This window comes from Hemicordylus capensis, chromosome 1 (assembly GCF_027244095.1).
Source record: "Hemicordylus capensis ecotype Gifberg chromosome 1, rHemCap1.1.pri, whole genome shotgun sequence".
NCBI classification, from domain to species: Eukaryota; Metazoa; Chordata; class Lepidosauria; order Squamata; family Cordylidae; genus Hemicordylus; species Hemicordylus capensis.
In genome coordinates this window covers 235,625,865-235,642,855 of record NC_069657.1, presented here as the reverse complement: position 1 = coordinate 235,642,855, position 16,991 = coordinate 235,625,865, and positions in this window count along the sequence as shown.

Below are 16,991 nucleotides of genomic sequence, written 5' to 3'. Positions count from 1 at the left end.
ATCATAAATGCTTCTCTGAGGAAGGGCAGGATGCCTCCTTGTCTTAAGGAGGCAATTATTACACCTCTTCTAAAGAAGCCTGCGTTAGATCCCTCAGAGTTGAGCAATTATAGACCTGTTTCCAATCTCCCATGGCTGGGTAAGGTAATTGAGAGTGTGGTGGCCTCTCAGCTCCAGGTGGTCTTGGAGGAAACTGATTATCTGGACCCATTTCAAATTGGTTTTCGGGTGGGCTATGGGGTGGAGACTGCCTTGGTTGGCCTGATAGATGATCTCCAATTGGGAATTGACAGAGGAAGTGTGACTCTGTTGGTCCTTTTGGATCTCTCGGCGGCTTTCGATACTATCAGCCATAGTATCCTTCTGGAATGTCTGAGGGTGTTGGGGTGGGAGGCACTGTTTTACGGTAGTTCCGCTCCTACCTCTTGGACAGATTCCAGATGGTGTCGATTGGAGATTGTTGCTCTTAATCTGAGCTTAAGTATGGTGTCCCTCAAGGCTCCATACTTTCTCCAATGCTTTTTAACATCTACATGAAACTGCTGGGAGAGATCATCAGGGGGTTTGGAGCTGGGTGTTACCAGTATGCTGATGACACCCAGATCTACTTCTCCATGTCAACTTCTTCAGGAGTTGGCATATCCTCCCTAAATGCCTGTCTGGAAGCAGTAATGGGCTGGATGAGGGAGAATAAACTGAAGCTGAATCCAGATAAGACGGAGGTACTTATTGTGTGGGGTTGGAACTCTAGAGACGATTTTGATCTGCTTGTTCGAGACGGGGTCACACTTCCCCAAAAGGAACAGGTTCGGAGTCTGGGAGTACTTCTGGATCAATGTCTCTCCTTGGTTTCTTAGGTTGAGGCGGTGGCCAGGGGTGCTTTTTATCCTCTCTGGCTGATACGCCAGCTGCGCCAGTTTCTTGAGATCAATGACCTCAAAACAGTGGTACATTTGTTGGTAACCTCCAGACTTGACTTCTGTAATGCACTCTACGTGGGGCTCCCTTTGTACGCAGTCCGGAAACTTCAGTTGGTTCAGAATGTGGCAGCCAGGTTGGTCTCTGGGTCATCTCGGAGAGACCACATTACTCCTTTGTTGATGGAGTTACACTGGCTGCCAATAGTTTTCCGGGCAAAATATGAAGTGCTAGTTTTAACTTATAAAGCCCTAAACGGCTTAGGCCCTGGGTATTTAAGAGAGCGTCTTGTCCACTATGAGCCCCACCGCCCATTGAGGTCACTTGAGCAGGTCCGTCTCCAGTTGCCACCAACTCGTTTGGTGGCTACACAGAGACGGGCCTTCTCGGCCGCTGCCCCAAGACTGTGGAATGCACTCCCTGCTGAGATACGATCCTCCCCATCTCTGGCAATTTTCAGAAAACACCTGAAAACACATCTCTTCAACCAGGCTTTCTCAGCTTTTTAAAACTTGTTTTTAAATTCTTCTAATTATTTAATTGTTGTTTTACGATGTTTTTAATTGTTAATTATTTTTATGCTTTATAATTTTTGTTTTAATTATTAATTGATTTTAATGGTGTTTTAATGTAAACCGCCCTGAGCCTTTTGGAAGGGCGGTATAAAAGTTTTAATAAATAGATAGATAAATAAATAAATAAATAATGTGCTTTCTTTCACTGCTGCCACCACCGCCACCCCTTATAGTCCTCCTCCTCCTCCTCCTCCTCCTCCTTAAATTGCTTGCCATGGTAGGTAGCAAAAACAGCAACAGTGACAGAATAGGAGAAAGCAGCACAGCCGAAAAGCAGGCTGGGGAGCACAGCAATTTTAACTCCTACAATGTGCCACCTCTACATAACATTGCTCCAGAGAGATGTTGCAAAGGAGCCATGCATGAGGGGATGAAAATAGGGCATGTTTTCCAGCCCTCCTAGTAGCCAGCATAAGGAAACACCTTAAAGGGGCTAGAGGGAAAGTAAGAAGCAGGTGCTCAGCAGCAGAGGATGCACGGCCCTCAGCATTTGCCCAAGAATGTCAAGGGCTGATACTAGGCCTGCTTGGCATTGGCCATATCATGCAAGTGACGAGCTTATTTTGACATCCTCTGACCTTCTGGCCCTTTCAGAGGGGCCATTTGTACTCTAAAGTTGTTCACTCTTGTTTTTCTGGATCATTCTTTGGGCGGGGGTGGGGGTGGCTTTTCAACTCCAGGAAAAGGGGTAGTATCAAGCCCTCAAGATGTGTTCTAGTAACCAAAGTGAAAATACAGGTTATTTTGAAAATGTTCGTGACCCAAAAGGAATACCTGGCTTGGGAATGGCTGTGGGTGGGTGTCTGGATGAGAAAACAAGAGATTTCATCACTCTTAGAAATCGGCTTTCCTCTCTGGCTCCTCATTGAAAGCCACTCCTGTCAATAGAGCTGGAAGTTATTTAGGGGTCTGGGGTGGGGCTGTTACTATGGAATACAATTTGCAAATATTTACTGTTTCCCACTTTCAGCTCGCCTTCCTTTGACTACAGATGAAAGCTTGTAAAAATTTCCAGAAAGTAAACAAACTAGTTTGGCTTGCTCAGTTAAATATACCTCATGCGGTCATGACTGCTAGAACTTTGAGATGCAGGCAGCAATCCCTAAACAGTCTTATCAGGAAGTAAGTCCCTCTGAGTGACTTTCAAGTCAACCTTTTAGAACTGGAATGCAAGAAAGCTGGAGAAGCAAGCACCTGGAGGGAAACTGAGGCCAAGGCAAAAAAGAGAATGACATGGAAGAAAAAGAAAGAAAGATTCCCATGGTGGGGACAAACCGTTAAAGCCCCTCTCTGACTGCATGACCCCCACCCGAATCAGACACCGTGCTTGCTCTTTACCTTAAATACACACACAAACATATTCACGGGGCAAGCTTCATGTTTAAAATAGTAGCCTGTAGTTTGGCCCTAAATCACTACATGGACCACGACATAGCTCTAAGTCATTTGCACCTGTGTAACTACCCAGAAGCTGTGCTTTTAATCTTAAAGACTGTGCTGTCAAGTCGGTGTCGACTCCTGGCGACCACAGAGCCATGTGGTTTTCTTGGTAGAATACAGGAGGGGGTTACCAGATGATGCCTTTCAGCACCTTCCTCTATCGCTGCTGCCTGATATAGATGTTTCCCATTGTCTGGGCAGCATACCGGTGGGGATTCAAACTGACAACCTCTTGCTCCCTAGGCAAGTTGCTTCCCCACTGTGCCATTAGGTGGTTGATATCATTTATATCATACTAGCTGAACCCGCACAGACATCTGTGCGCTAGTGCACTCAGCCTTTGGCTCCTCCCCACTTGCCCGCCCCCCAGTCACCCATTATTCCCTCCCCCCACTCACCTTCTTCCCTCCTCCCACTCACCAGTCGCCCATTCTTCCCTCTCCCCTGATCGCTTGCCGTTCCTTCCCTACCCCATTCTCCAGATGTCCGTTCTTCCCTCCCCTGCTTGCCAGTTGCTTGTTCCCCCTCCCTTTCTGGCCACCCGTTCCTCCCCCCCCACATGCTGGTCGCCTATTCCTCTCCTCCCACTCGCTGGTCACCCTGTGTCCCTCCCTCCACTCACCCATTGGTCCCTAACTCCACTCAACCTGGAGAAGAAGGATGTGCCGTCTCCTCGCCACTCTAGGGAGGCAGCCCCAGTGCAGCCTGAATTGTCATTAGGCTGGCAGGTGGGCCCAGAGAGGGAGGCTGCACCACCCTCTCTGCTGCCTGCTTGACTTGTCTCATAGGAATGGGAGTTTGGCTGTCTGCACACTTGGCACCCTCCCCCACGACTTACTCTCCTTCCTGTCCGCCGTTTTCTTTCTCCATCTGGCCGTCTGGCCAGCTGCTGCCACTGCCAGTCGCTTCCATGTTCTACCATAATTGTTATTGTTTCCCAAAAATCTAATACAAGGACGTATCATAAGAATAAACTGAAATATTACTGTTGGAAAATTACACTTTGCTGCCTAATGCTAACATCATTTAGAAACCATAATGTATGATGTGCATAGTGTCTTCATATCAATATTTTATGTTCAACTTTAGGGATCCAAGTCTGCATTTAAAATGTTCCAGTCACTGTAAAGGAATGAACTCATAAGACAAAATATGGCACTGTATGACTGAGAGCATCTGCAGTATTACCTAGCCCTAATGGTACTTGTATGGCTCTCTGTTGAGAACTAGTATGGTGGTATCATGCTTTTGGTGTCAGTCTAGGCATGGGGAAACCTGGGTTCAAATCTCAGCTACGAAGGTAATCCTGGGTTAGTTGCTATCTCTTAGCCTAATCTACTTTACAAATTTGTGACGATAAAATGTAATCTACTTTACAAGATTACACAGATTACATAGATAATCCATTTTAGAAGTTTGTGAGGATAAAATGAGAATTGAAGACTGGGGTGTAAACATTGGCTGACATGTTTTGCAGTGCTATGAGAATGGAAGAAGAGCTGTGCCATTACAGAGATGCTGCTGCACAGGTCAGCCAAAGGCTTGTCTCATAGTCAACGGTCACAGAGCCCTTGGCTATGGGACATATTCCTGCAAATGAAAGTTCCTAATTCATGCATGTCCAATTGTGGGATAATCTCATTTTTCTGGTCCATAACCCTGGTAAATCATTGACTGACATTCCCTGCAGTGCTATGACAATGGAAGAAGTCCTGAGGGGAAACAAAGATGTTGGAAACTAGCTGAGCTTTTCTCTTCTTCCACAGCCCAGCAGCAGCAGGGAGAAACCATTTTTGCTGCTCTCTCCTTCCTCATAAAATACTTTTATTTGCAGGAATATGTTCCTGAGGGCTGCACGACCCTCGGGCATACACTTTTGGGTGATTACAGGGCACTCCCGGAGCTAGAGCAAATAGTCAACATTTGCTCCATCGTTTTATGCACCCATGACAGTGAGGCCCCAGTGCAACTCAGAAAGCTCTCCCTCACATCAGTGCCTCTTCCTTTCCCACTACCAGAATGCTGCTTTGAATGTCAACCAGTATCTTCTTCATAAGCTCTGATTTCACAAGTTCTATTTCTGGTTTTTGAGCACATATTGTGATCAAGACAGCATTCTCTACAATGCCCTCATGGCTACAGAAAAGAAAAAGATAAAAAGAAAAATACACAAATGTAGCAAATAACATCTCACATATGTCTTATATATCAACCCGGATTTCAACTCTTTATCATATCAACACCCTATTCTAACTGCTCTCATTTCAATTTAGTGTGTTGATCTCCGATTAGAAATTCTTAATTAAAACATATTGGGCAAAATAAATAGATACCTTGTGTACCTTGGAGATTTTTCTCCTTTGTTCCTGTGTTGGTGCTTGCCTCTTTCTCTCCAATTTACCTTTCTCTCAGTCTCCAAGTAAAGTTATGGGTCCACACTGCAAGCCCCCAAAAGAAATGCCAAAGCTAACATCAGGACTTGGCTCTGGATGGCATTACACAAGGCAACATGATGGGTAAGCTAGAAAAAGACAACAGGAACCCTTTGCCACATCTGTGACATTTACCACTCATTGTCCTTTGGTGATGTAAGTGGTTGCCCCAGGCTGTGTTAGTTAGGGAGTTTTAGCATGCATATTCTTTCCCTGTCCCATTGTGGTATGTTGTTTCCTTGTTCCCTGTTTAATGTGTCTGTCAAAGGAAGTATGAGAAAAATAAGCAAGTCAGTCTGAAATTATGGAATGCCAAATAGTTTAGATATTAGCAGAACTTATGCAGATTTACACATTGAATTACACTTTTTTTTAGATGTACACACACAATAAGAAGTTTGCACCTAAAATATAATGTGTAAATGAAACACATGTATTTGGAATTGTCATTTTAAAAAGCTACAGTTGGTTTCCTGTTACCTGTATACTGGTTGCAACCTGGGTTTGCTGTAGGGTTTTGTGTGTGTTTTTTTCTGTTTTGTTTTTGGCCCGAATACAAACATCCCCATTTTGTTCTTTGTTCGAAATTAGCCAATCTGAAATACCCCAATTTTGTTCTTTGTTCGAAACTGCAAAATCCAAATCCAAAACATTTTGGATTTTAAAAAACAGCCCTGGGGCAAAACTAGTGGGTGGGGATGGGTGGAAGATACCATCCAAATTTCAGAGGAATTGGGCAAAGGGCTGATTTTTGGTGAATTTTTAAAGTTTAAGGTTTTTCCCATAGGGAATAATGGAGGTTTCAGCAAAAGTATAGCTTCATGTTGGGGGGGGAGGGTGGCCCAGAGCAGTGTAGGGTGGTCGGTAGTGCCCAGTGGGGGCAAGGAGGCTGCCAGAATTATTTCAAAGGAATTGGGCAGAGGGCTGATATTTAAAGATATAAGCGAGTGGTGGTGTAGAGCACATAGGGTGCCAACCACCCCCATGGGTTGCTAACCCATGGGGTACTGGGTTCTGTTGTTTCTGAGATGTTTTGAGTATAGATTCTCTGGTAGCATATGCGAGTGGATTCATAGTTTGTCATTGAAAATCTCATATGCTACCAGAGAATCTACACTCAGAACTCCTCAGAAACAATGGAACCTAGCACCCATGGGTTTGCAACCCATGGGAGTTGTTGGCACCCTATGTACACTACACCACCACTTACTCCCGGCCACTCCAGTGCCCCCCAGGTGAAGTTATGGGTCTCCTAAATCTCCATTATTCCCTGGGGGGGGGACACCTTAAAGACGTGTAAAATTCAACAATTCCTAAGAAATCAGCCCTTTGCCCTATTCCTTTGGAATCTGGGTTGTAGCAGGAACCCCTTGGGGCACTGCCATCCAACCCACTGTTTTGCCCCTCAGGCCCCCTTTCTGCCCTGAATCTGCCCCAAAGACATGTCAACTTCAGAAATTCTTTAAAAATCAGCCCTTTTCTCAATTCCTTTGGAATCTGGGTGGCAGCAGGCACCCATTGGGGCACTACCACCTGACCCACTCTTCTGCCCCCAAAGCCCCCTTTCTGCCCCAAATACACCCCAAATAACATCAACATCACACATCATCATCATTAACAACAGCAGAGCTTTGTAAAGAACCAGGCAGATTTCCAAAGGTCATGCACATCCACATCCCACCCAGAAATGCAATTGATCTACACACATTAAAACAACAACAATGAAATGCACACTGCTCCGTGCAGTGTGCACACTGCCCCACTGGCCAATGAGGGTAAATTTTACCCTTAAATTTCCTTAAAAGGAATAAGGGGGCAATTGCCAGCAGATCAGCCCATGCTTTTGCTGGCCAATCTGCAGGCTGGAAGGGCTGGAAAGTTAACAAATGTCAAAACTCAAAAAGGAAACTGAAGGAGAAAGACTTTTCGCAATTGCAAAATGGAGTTCCAAAACAGCCAAAACAACAAAACGTTTTGTATCCGAAACAGGGACATTTTGTTTCGGCTACAAAATTTTCTGTTTTGAGCATGGGGTGTTTTGTTTCAGCTATAAAACAGCCGAAATGGCCTGTTTGGGGCACAAAGCGTTTTGTATCTGAAACGAAATGCACACCCCTAGTTTGCTGCCACTTTTATGTTTGTAAAGACTCTTAAGGAATCATTCCAAAGAGACAGGTGGCATTATCCCTGCTAATTGGGCAACAAGACACAATTTAAAATGTCTTTTAAACACTTTTAAAAGTGTTTAAAGTGGTGGCTTTTAAAGTGGCGGCTTTCTTATCTGTAGCAAGAGGATACAGCATAGCATCTTCCACCTACTGTTGCTGTGTATGTGCCTGTGCGTGTGAGAGAGAATTTTCTCCTATATAAACAACAACAACAAATATTTATATACCGCTTTTCAACAAAAGTTTCCAAAGCAGTTTACATAGAGAAATAATAAATAAATAAAAAGGCTCCCTGTCCCCAAAGGGCTCACATTCTAAAACGAAACATAAGATAGACACCAGCCACAGCCACTGGAGGTACTGTGCTGGGGGTGGATAGGGCCAGTTACTCTCCCCCTGCTAAATAAAGAGAAACACCACATTAAAAAGGTGCCTCTTTGCCCAGTTAGCAGGGGCAAACTAAACTGAACTAAACTATAAACTGCTTTGAGAATTTTTGTGTGGAAAGTGGAGATAGAGAGATAGAGAGATAGATGCTGGTCAGCAAAAGGAGGACCCATGAACTGCTGTGGGTTTCAAGCAATATAATATGTGGGCAAGCCTCCATTAAATGACTTGCCTAAGATCACAAGGGAAGTCTGTTGCAGTCCAGCTCTCCCAAATCCCACCTTAGCAAACCTTAACCACTAAATATCAGCTCTGTTTATATAGCAGGTGTGCATTGTAAGTTTTAGTAGCCAAGACTGAATTATGTAACTATCCTGTGCAGGGAGTGTCACTGCCTTCCTTCCATTTACCAAACTAACTATGGGCCACTTTCCTGCTCACATATTTAACTTAACTGATTCAGCATTGCACTTATTGCTGAAGCCCAGGGAACAATGGATAGTCAGGGTGAATGAATTGGAAAAGATGAGCAATTAATTATGCTGACGTGACTAATGTAAAGTATTTCAGTGGCAAGTTAACCAAGCTTGTTTTGTCAGCTTAGTCACTTTGCTGGAAGCGGAGCACTAAAGAAGGTTTATATACATTTCCCCCATCCTAACTCTTCCCACCTCACTAACATCCACAGGTCCCTGGATCACAAAGGGAGAGGGGAAGAGGAAGCCCAGTATTTGGGAAGGGAAGAACACCTGATCAAAGGGCAACAAGTGAACACATTCTAAGCCATGAGGCTACTGACTAGGGACCTGATGTTGCCCTGGGTTAGGATAATGCAAGTCATGTAGCAGCCTTGTGCAGACACCAGATGATTAAACTGCCAATGGCCTGATTTTAATTCAATCCAAATACCTCCGTCAGGAACATGAAACTTATTCGGCACCATAATGCACCCTGGAACCTTATTCTGCCCTTTTGAATGACAGAAATGCTTCAAGAAATCATCAGCTTAGGTAAATATTGGAAAATAGTGCCACTCCCATGCCTTGCCTTGATGTCCTGAAGTTGTTCTCTGATATCATAAGGGCTAGAAACAATTGTATAAAGTTAAGTATCTAGCATACAAATTTTAAGAGATAACCGGAGGCCTCATTACCCCTTCAAAGAGACATGTTGTAGGGATGTGCACAGAACCGGGGAGGGCCGGTTCAAAGGCGGAGGGGGGTGCCTTTGAGGGTGGGGGAGTGCACTTCCTGCCCCACCATGTTTCCCCTGCCAATGTGCTAGTATGTAAGAGCCCACTGGGGCGGCATACCTCCCTGCCGGCCTGTGCCGCAGGGATTACTGGATGTCACCGGAAGTAGCAACAGTGGCCCCACATGGGTGGAGTGAAATGCGCAGCCGCCGTTGCAACTTCCGGTGACATCCGATAATTCCTGCGGCACAGGGCGGCAGGGAGGTATGCTGCTGCCCCAATGGGCTCTTACCTACTTGCGCACCAGTGGGGGAAATGTGGCCGGGGGGGCAAGTAAACCTGCCCCCGTCCTTAAAGCCATCCCCCGCATTGAACTTCGAACCGGCCTCGTGGTCAAACCTCTTCAGAGCCCTGTAAAAGGGTCTCCAAACAGGATCATGCACATCCCTAACATGTTGTCCTTTGCTCTTCTACATATTTATATACTATTTGTAAAAATGCTGAAATTTGGGATTCTTATGGATGGAAAACCAGAGCATCTGCAGGTAAGTTGGTAAACTCAAGGTGATCTGCAGATACGTCAGAGTTTTAAAAATCTGAACAAAAAAAAAATCCTTAAGGGGGTCAAGCCCCTTCAAAACGTGTTTGTTAATGGGCTGGAAACCTTTTGTTTGTTAATAGGGTGGAAAGTTAGGTTCAGATTGTAGTTAACAGACAGAGCAGAGGTAATGGAACTCTGTGGTGGGAGGGGAGGAGGACTTGACAAAAAAGAGCAGGAAATGTATCGTCTTATTTTATTTATTTATTTATTTAACATATTTTTATACCACCCAAAACTTACGTCTCTGGGCGATTTATGACAAAATAAAAACAGAAAAAGTAAAACACTAGTTAAAACAAAAAAACAAAAAGTGTAAAACATTACAACAATTTAAAAAATTTAAAATTATATTTTAAAACAGCATTAAAAACAACATTAATTAAAACCCTGGGTAAACAGATGCATCTTTAAAGACTGTTTAAAAGCTGTCAGCCATGGGGAGGCTCTTATTTCAGTAGGGAGTGCATTCCAAAGCCTCAGGACAACAGCGGAGAAGGCAGTCAAGGCACATCTCTGAGTACTCACTAGACAAGCCAGTGGCAACTGCAGACAGACCTCTCTTGATGATCTCAATGGGTGGTGGGGTTCATAGCAAAGAAGACGTTCTCTTAAGTACCCAGGGCCCAAGCCATTTAGGGCCTTATAGGTTTTAAACAACACCTTGTATTTTCCCCAGAAACATATCGGCAGCCAGTGTAGCTCCTTCTATACGGGAGTAATATGGTCTCTCCAAGATGACGTGGAGACCAACCAGACTACATACAAGGGCAGCCTCACATAGAGTGCATTACAGTAATCCAGTCTGGAGGTTAGGGTGTACCACAAATGTACCAGATGTTAGCAGATGTACCACTGTTTTGAGGTCGTTCATCTCAAGAAACGGATGCAGCTGGTGTATCAGCCAAAGCCGATAGAAGGCACTTCTGGCCACTGCCTCAATCTGGAACACCAGCGAGAGGCTTGGATCCAGAAGCAACCCTAGACTGCATACCTGTTCCTTCTGGGGAAGTGTGATCCCATCCAGAACAAAAACATATACTGGGTAGTATATATACCGTGTATAAGAGTCTATTCACACACACAACTGACATGAAACGAGGATAAATTAAACATATATTATGAAACACGCAAATTACTAAAGAAATTGCCTGTGTTCTAGACCCCCAAAAAGTGTGGCTGAAGGTCAATTATGCCCATGGTCCTTATACATGTAGATATATAGTCCTTCCAGATCTTTTCTCTTGCTGGTTCTGTGTTCAAGTTGTTACTCCAAATGTTACTCAGAATTCTTCCAGATCTTTATCCTTGCAAGTTCTTATTCTAATAGTAGCTCCTTGTACAAATGTTGCTCCTTCTGATAGATGCTCCTTGTCCAAAAAATTACCCAACAGGTATCCTAGGTAATTTTTACCTGTTTCCTCCTGCTTGAACAGGACTTCATCAGGAGAAGTGAGCTGAATACACAATAACACACATATCATTTTAAAATACCTTCAACCAATTATGTTAACTCAAAGGGTTAGAATGGGGGCTTAGTGGGATGAGATTTAACATTTACACAAGATTGATGGACATCCCCTTTAAAAGAGTAAAGTCTCTCCTGTTGGAGAATGGGACTATCATTTATATTTTTGATAAGCTTTTATATGAGCTATGTTTTGGTTCCATATTATATTTGTATAATTGGGAATTTAAATGGGACAAAAGGTCCACGGCTTCTTTTGAAGCTTAGCATTGCTGTTTCTTCACACACGCACATAAATATAATTGGTCATTTAGACGAGATTGAATAATGAAGCACATCCCTTTTGATCAAAGGGGAGTGAAAACATCTGGCAGACGCTGTAGGATATATTAAGCATTATCTGTACCATTTGAAGCCAGTACAATTTGGTATCCAGTAGGATTTCTAATTCAGAAACCACTGGTAGGTGCAGTGTCACTTCGGAAGAAATAAATGTGAGTAATTACTAACAAATGTCTAACCCTTTGAGTTAACATAATTTGTTTATTTGTTTGGATAAAGATCTGGAAGAATTTTGAGTAACATTTGGAGTAACAACTTGAACACAGAACCAGCAAGAGAAAAGATCTGGAAGGACTATATATCTACATGTATAAGGACCATGGGCATAATTGACCTTCAGCCACACTTTTTTGGGGTCTAGAACACAGGCAATTTCTTTAGTAATTTGTGTGTTTCATAATATATGTTTAATTTATCCTCGTTTCATGTCAGTTGTGTGTGTGAATAGACTCTTATACACGGTATATATACTACCCAGTATATGTTTTTGTTCTCTGGTCCGTGTATCCTCTATTCTTTCATTCCCCATCCAGAACAGGCAGATCAAATTCATCTCCCGAGTTTTGACCCTGGAAAATGAGTACCTCCATCTTATCTGGATTCAATCTCAGTTTATTATCCAGCCCATCACCCCCTCGAGGCAGGCATTTAGGGAGGTTGTGCCCTCTCCTGATGATGCTGAAATGGAGAAATAGATTTGGGTATCATCAGCATACTGATAGCACCCTGCACCAAATCTCCTGATGATCTCTCCCAGAGGTTTCATGTAGATGTTAAACAACATCGGAGACAATATGGAGCCCTGAAGGACACCATACAATAGTTCAGATTTTGAAGAACAGTCTCCAAGGGATACCATCTGGAACCTGCCTGAGAGGTAGGAGTGGAACCACTGTAAAGCAGTGCCTCACACTCCCAACCCCCTCAGATGCTCCAGAATAATACTATGGTCGATAGTATCAAAAGCCACTGAGAGTCACACTTCCTCTGTCAATTCCCAATTGGAGATCATCCATCAGGCCAACCATGGCAGTCTCCACGCCATAGCCCACACAAAAGCCAGTTTTCGGTCAAGATAATCAGTTTCCTCCAAGACTGTCTGGAGCTGGGAAGCCACCACCCTCTCAATTACCTTGCCCAGCAACAGAAGCTTGGAGACAGACCTGTAGTTGCTCAACTCTGAGGGATCCAAGGTAGGCTTCTTTAGAAGCGGTCTAATAATTGCCTCCTTAAGACAGGGAGGCATCCTGCCTTCCCTCAAAGATGCATTTATGATCTCTACCAGGCCTTCTACAACAACCCCCCTACCAGATAGTATTATCCATGTCGGGCAAGGGTCAAGAGAACAGGTGGTAGGCACACCATTCCAATCAGCTTGTCCACATCCCCAGGACTCACAAACTGGAACTGATCCAACCTAATCACACAAGAGGTGTCTCTGGACACCTCCACATCAGACACTGAAGTAATTGTGGAGATGGAGTCCAAGTGAGCCCGAATACAAGATATTTTTTTCCACAAGGATTTTGTTAAACACGTCACAGCGGGTAATTGATGGTTCCAGATTCTGATTTAAGGGAGGAGGGCACACATTAGCCCTCCCCTGAACAACCCTGAACAACTCTGCCAGATGTAAACTTGCAGAGGCAATACGGGCAGAAAATAATTATTTCTTAATGGATGGACATAAAGTTATGATATCTGACATAAATGAAATCTACTTTAGCAGGACACTATTCTTTTTTTCAAAGCTATGGGTCACTCCTCTGATTTTTGATTAATCTTTTGGGGGAAAACTAAAAATGGTGAAATCTGACTTGTAAACAAAAGGTTTTGGATCTGAAGCCCCTGCTTGGACCATAGTTTAATCCCATGTGGAGGTAAAAGGAAATTCCTTTGATTTTATATTAATTTACTCCCTCTCCATTGCAGGAACAGGCAGAACTTTTAAAGGGGGTTAAAAGGACTTTACACCTTTTCATCCCTTAATGGCTAGAAGGAAAAGTGGTAAATTATTTCTAAGTACAAAACCATAAATATTCAAAGTACTTTCACTTTTACTGATTGTGTGCTTCCACATTGGGGAAGATAAAAAAATAATATAAGATCAAAGGAATGTCCTTGTTCCTCCACATGGCAGTGGAGTGATGGTCCTAGGGAGGGCTTCAGTTCCAGAGCAATTTGTAAAGTTTTGGCTTAAAAGAAGCCAGTTTCCACCCTTTTTTTCCTTTTAGTTTTTTTAAATTCAAATTTCCCCCCCAAATCAGAGTTGCCTTGGGGGAAAAAAAATGAAGTCCTGCTAATGTGGACTTTACATGTGCCATATTACATAACTGTATGCCTGTCCATTCAGGAGATATAAAAGGAGGAGCAAAATTGGCATGCTGCTACCTCTTTTCATGAAGGCAAAGTGCAGATTCTTCCAGTTGTGGGGTGGAATGATTATCCTAGGAGGGGCTTCAGTTTCAGAAGTATTTGTAAAGTTCTGGCTTGAAACAAGCCAGATTTCACCATTTTTAGCCATTTTTAAAAAAATTCAAAAAAAATCATCAAATATAACGGGATTCACCCATGCCTTTGAAAAATTTCCCTTCAAACATGAACTTCTTGTGTGCCAGATTTCATAACTGTATGCCCATCCATTCTTGAAATATAAGAGGGTGGCAAAAGGTGGATTCCTTTTGATGAAGGAAAGGGCAGATTCCTCCACATGCTGGTGGAATGATGGCAGGGGCGTAACAAGGCTGGAGTGGGCCCAGAGACAAAATTTTAAAATGGGCCCCTCGCTGATACACACACACACACACTTCACAACATATAGTCATGTGACTTGCCTCTGGGGGGGGCCTCGAGGTGTGGGACCTATTATTATTATTATTATTATTATTATTATTATTATTATTATTATTACAACATTTATATCCCGCTCTTCCTCCAAGGAGCCCAGAGCGGTGTACTACATACTTGAGTTTCTCTTTCACAACAACCCTGTGAAGTAGGTTAGGCTGAGAGAGAAGTGGCTGGCCCAGAGTCACCCAGCAAGTATCATTGGCTGAATGGGGATTTGAACTCGGGTCTCCCCGGTCCTAGTCCAGCACTCTAACCACTACACCACGCTGGCTCTAATAGTAGTTACGCCCCTGAATGATGGTCCAAGGAGGGTCTTCAGTATCAGACATTTCTGTAAAGTTCTGGCTAGAAACAAGCCATATTTCACAAAGTTAAGCCTTAAAAAATAGTTTTTAAATCACCCAAAATTGTGATTGACCAATTCTCTTCAAATGCACTACACGGGACTGAGCCCCTAACATATCCCACATATCCCACATATGTAGCAAGTTTCAAGGCTCCAGGACCAACTGGTGATTTTTAGTGATTTTTTAAAATTTTCCCCATGGTGGGAAATCCTATTCCATTTTGCTTATTCTGAAATGTTGAAGTATTTACAAAATCAATGTTGATATTTCAGAATTAATTTCTACTTCACCAATCTGATATTTTTTTAAAGGATTTTACTGATTTTTTTAGGATTTTAGGATTAGGATTTTACTGATTTTTACCAATTTTGGGCAATTTTGGATAAAATCTGAATTTTTGAATGCAGTATATCCTGGCCTAAGGGATATACTGCAACATTCTATTGTGGGTCCATTCAGTGTTTTCTAAGGTGTTGCTTAATCGCCATATTGAGTTTTCAACCAACTAGTAAGCTAAGCAGTGATTCTAATGTGCAGATTTATTCTTCAGTTAGGGTTGCCAACTCTGACTGAAGCTATACTTGGAGATCCCCCAACCCCACTCAAATATATTAACAATGTGTGGTCATTACAATCTCCAGGATTGCTTTCAATAATTACCTGGAGATTGAGGCCGATTCCTGGAGACTCCAGCAAAAGGAGAACCCTATAATACTGTCTGCAAATGTTGCTGGTGGGGTGGGGGACAGAAATTTCATGCTAGAAAGCAAAATATGGAGCCTTGATCTGATCAGAAATGCAGTTCTTATGTATTCAAAACAAGAGTGTGAATTCACTCCAAGTCCCTCTCCAGTCTGGTAGACCAGATCCTAAAATTCATTTACTTGGAACTAACTCCAAGTTGGAGTCTTGCTTCCAAGAATGTGTGCTTTAAGACTAAAGTCTACACCAGATGAAAGTCAAAGTGTTTTGTCTGCCTTTCTGATATGCATTTCTACATTGTTTTTGCATACAGGATAACTGGGGAAATAATCAATTTGTGCTGGAAGAAAAATACTTGTTCCTTCTACTGGTATACATTCAAGCAAGTGATTTTAGCTGGAATGTAATCTGTTATGGTATACATGTTGTAAGGCTGCAATCCTGTGTACACTTACTTGAAAGCGAGTTTCATCAGATACAGTGGTATTTACTTCTATGTAAACATGCATAAAACTAAACTGTAAGAGTTCTAGTTTTAAAACAGTAAATAATGCAAACAAAATAGCCATGTCTGAACCACTCATTTTTGTTGTTGTTGAACCTGTGTGTGTGTGTGTGTGTGTGTGTGTGTGTGTGTGTGTGCACAAACATATTGCTTGTATGAGAAATGGTACTGGGGTTAAGGTATGGATGGGAGGATGGGAGGTCTTACATGGAGTAAAACTAAGACTCAACTAAGCAGGTGAGGGAAGGAGGGAAGACAGAGAAGCAGATAATCGTTGTGACAAAGCGCAGATGAGCTGGTAAGGAAGGCTGGCTTGCATGAGAAACAAAGGAATTTGAAGGCTAGGGGTTTCTTGCTTTTAAATAGATTAGATATGCAAGACACAGCACGAGTGCACTGCCACCTGCTGACATTACAATTAAATGACACCTTTAACATTTTTTTCCATACCTAGAGATGCCATGCAAATTTGCCTTGGAATTTGAAGTTCCCGCCCAGGTGAAACATTTGAGAAATTAAGAGGGATGCAAAAGAGCTTTGATAAGACTAGTTTTACTTCTCAGAGGGCCCCACAGAACTCAGTATGCCCTGGCTAATAAAGATACAAACACCCATGATCAGACATCCTGAAATGGTAAGGTCTGTATATGTAGGGTGATGATTTTACATGTACACAGTACAGCACTGAATGCATCAAACTTTGTGTGCTGGATGGATTGGAATGTGTGTGTAAACCCTGCATATGGCACATGTGTGATACAGCCTATATACTGCTGTGTGTCAAATCACTGCAATTGTTCTACCTGAAAAAAGAAAAGGAATTATTATGGGAATCAGGTATGTTCTCTCTCTAGCTGTATGAGCTCGTACATGTGAATGACTGTAGTGTACCTGAGTTCATTTTAAAAGTGAACCCGGATACAGGTCGCTCAAATGCATGATACAGATAGGAAGTGTACTTCCATACATCTTTTCACAGCACATGTGAATGACTGCACCTGTATACAGAGCTGACCTGTGTACACTGTATACTCATTGTACAACTGTTGAACACAATGTGTGCATGG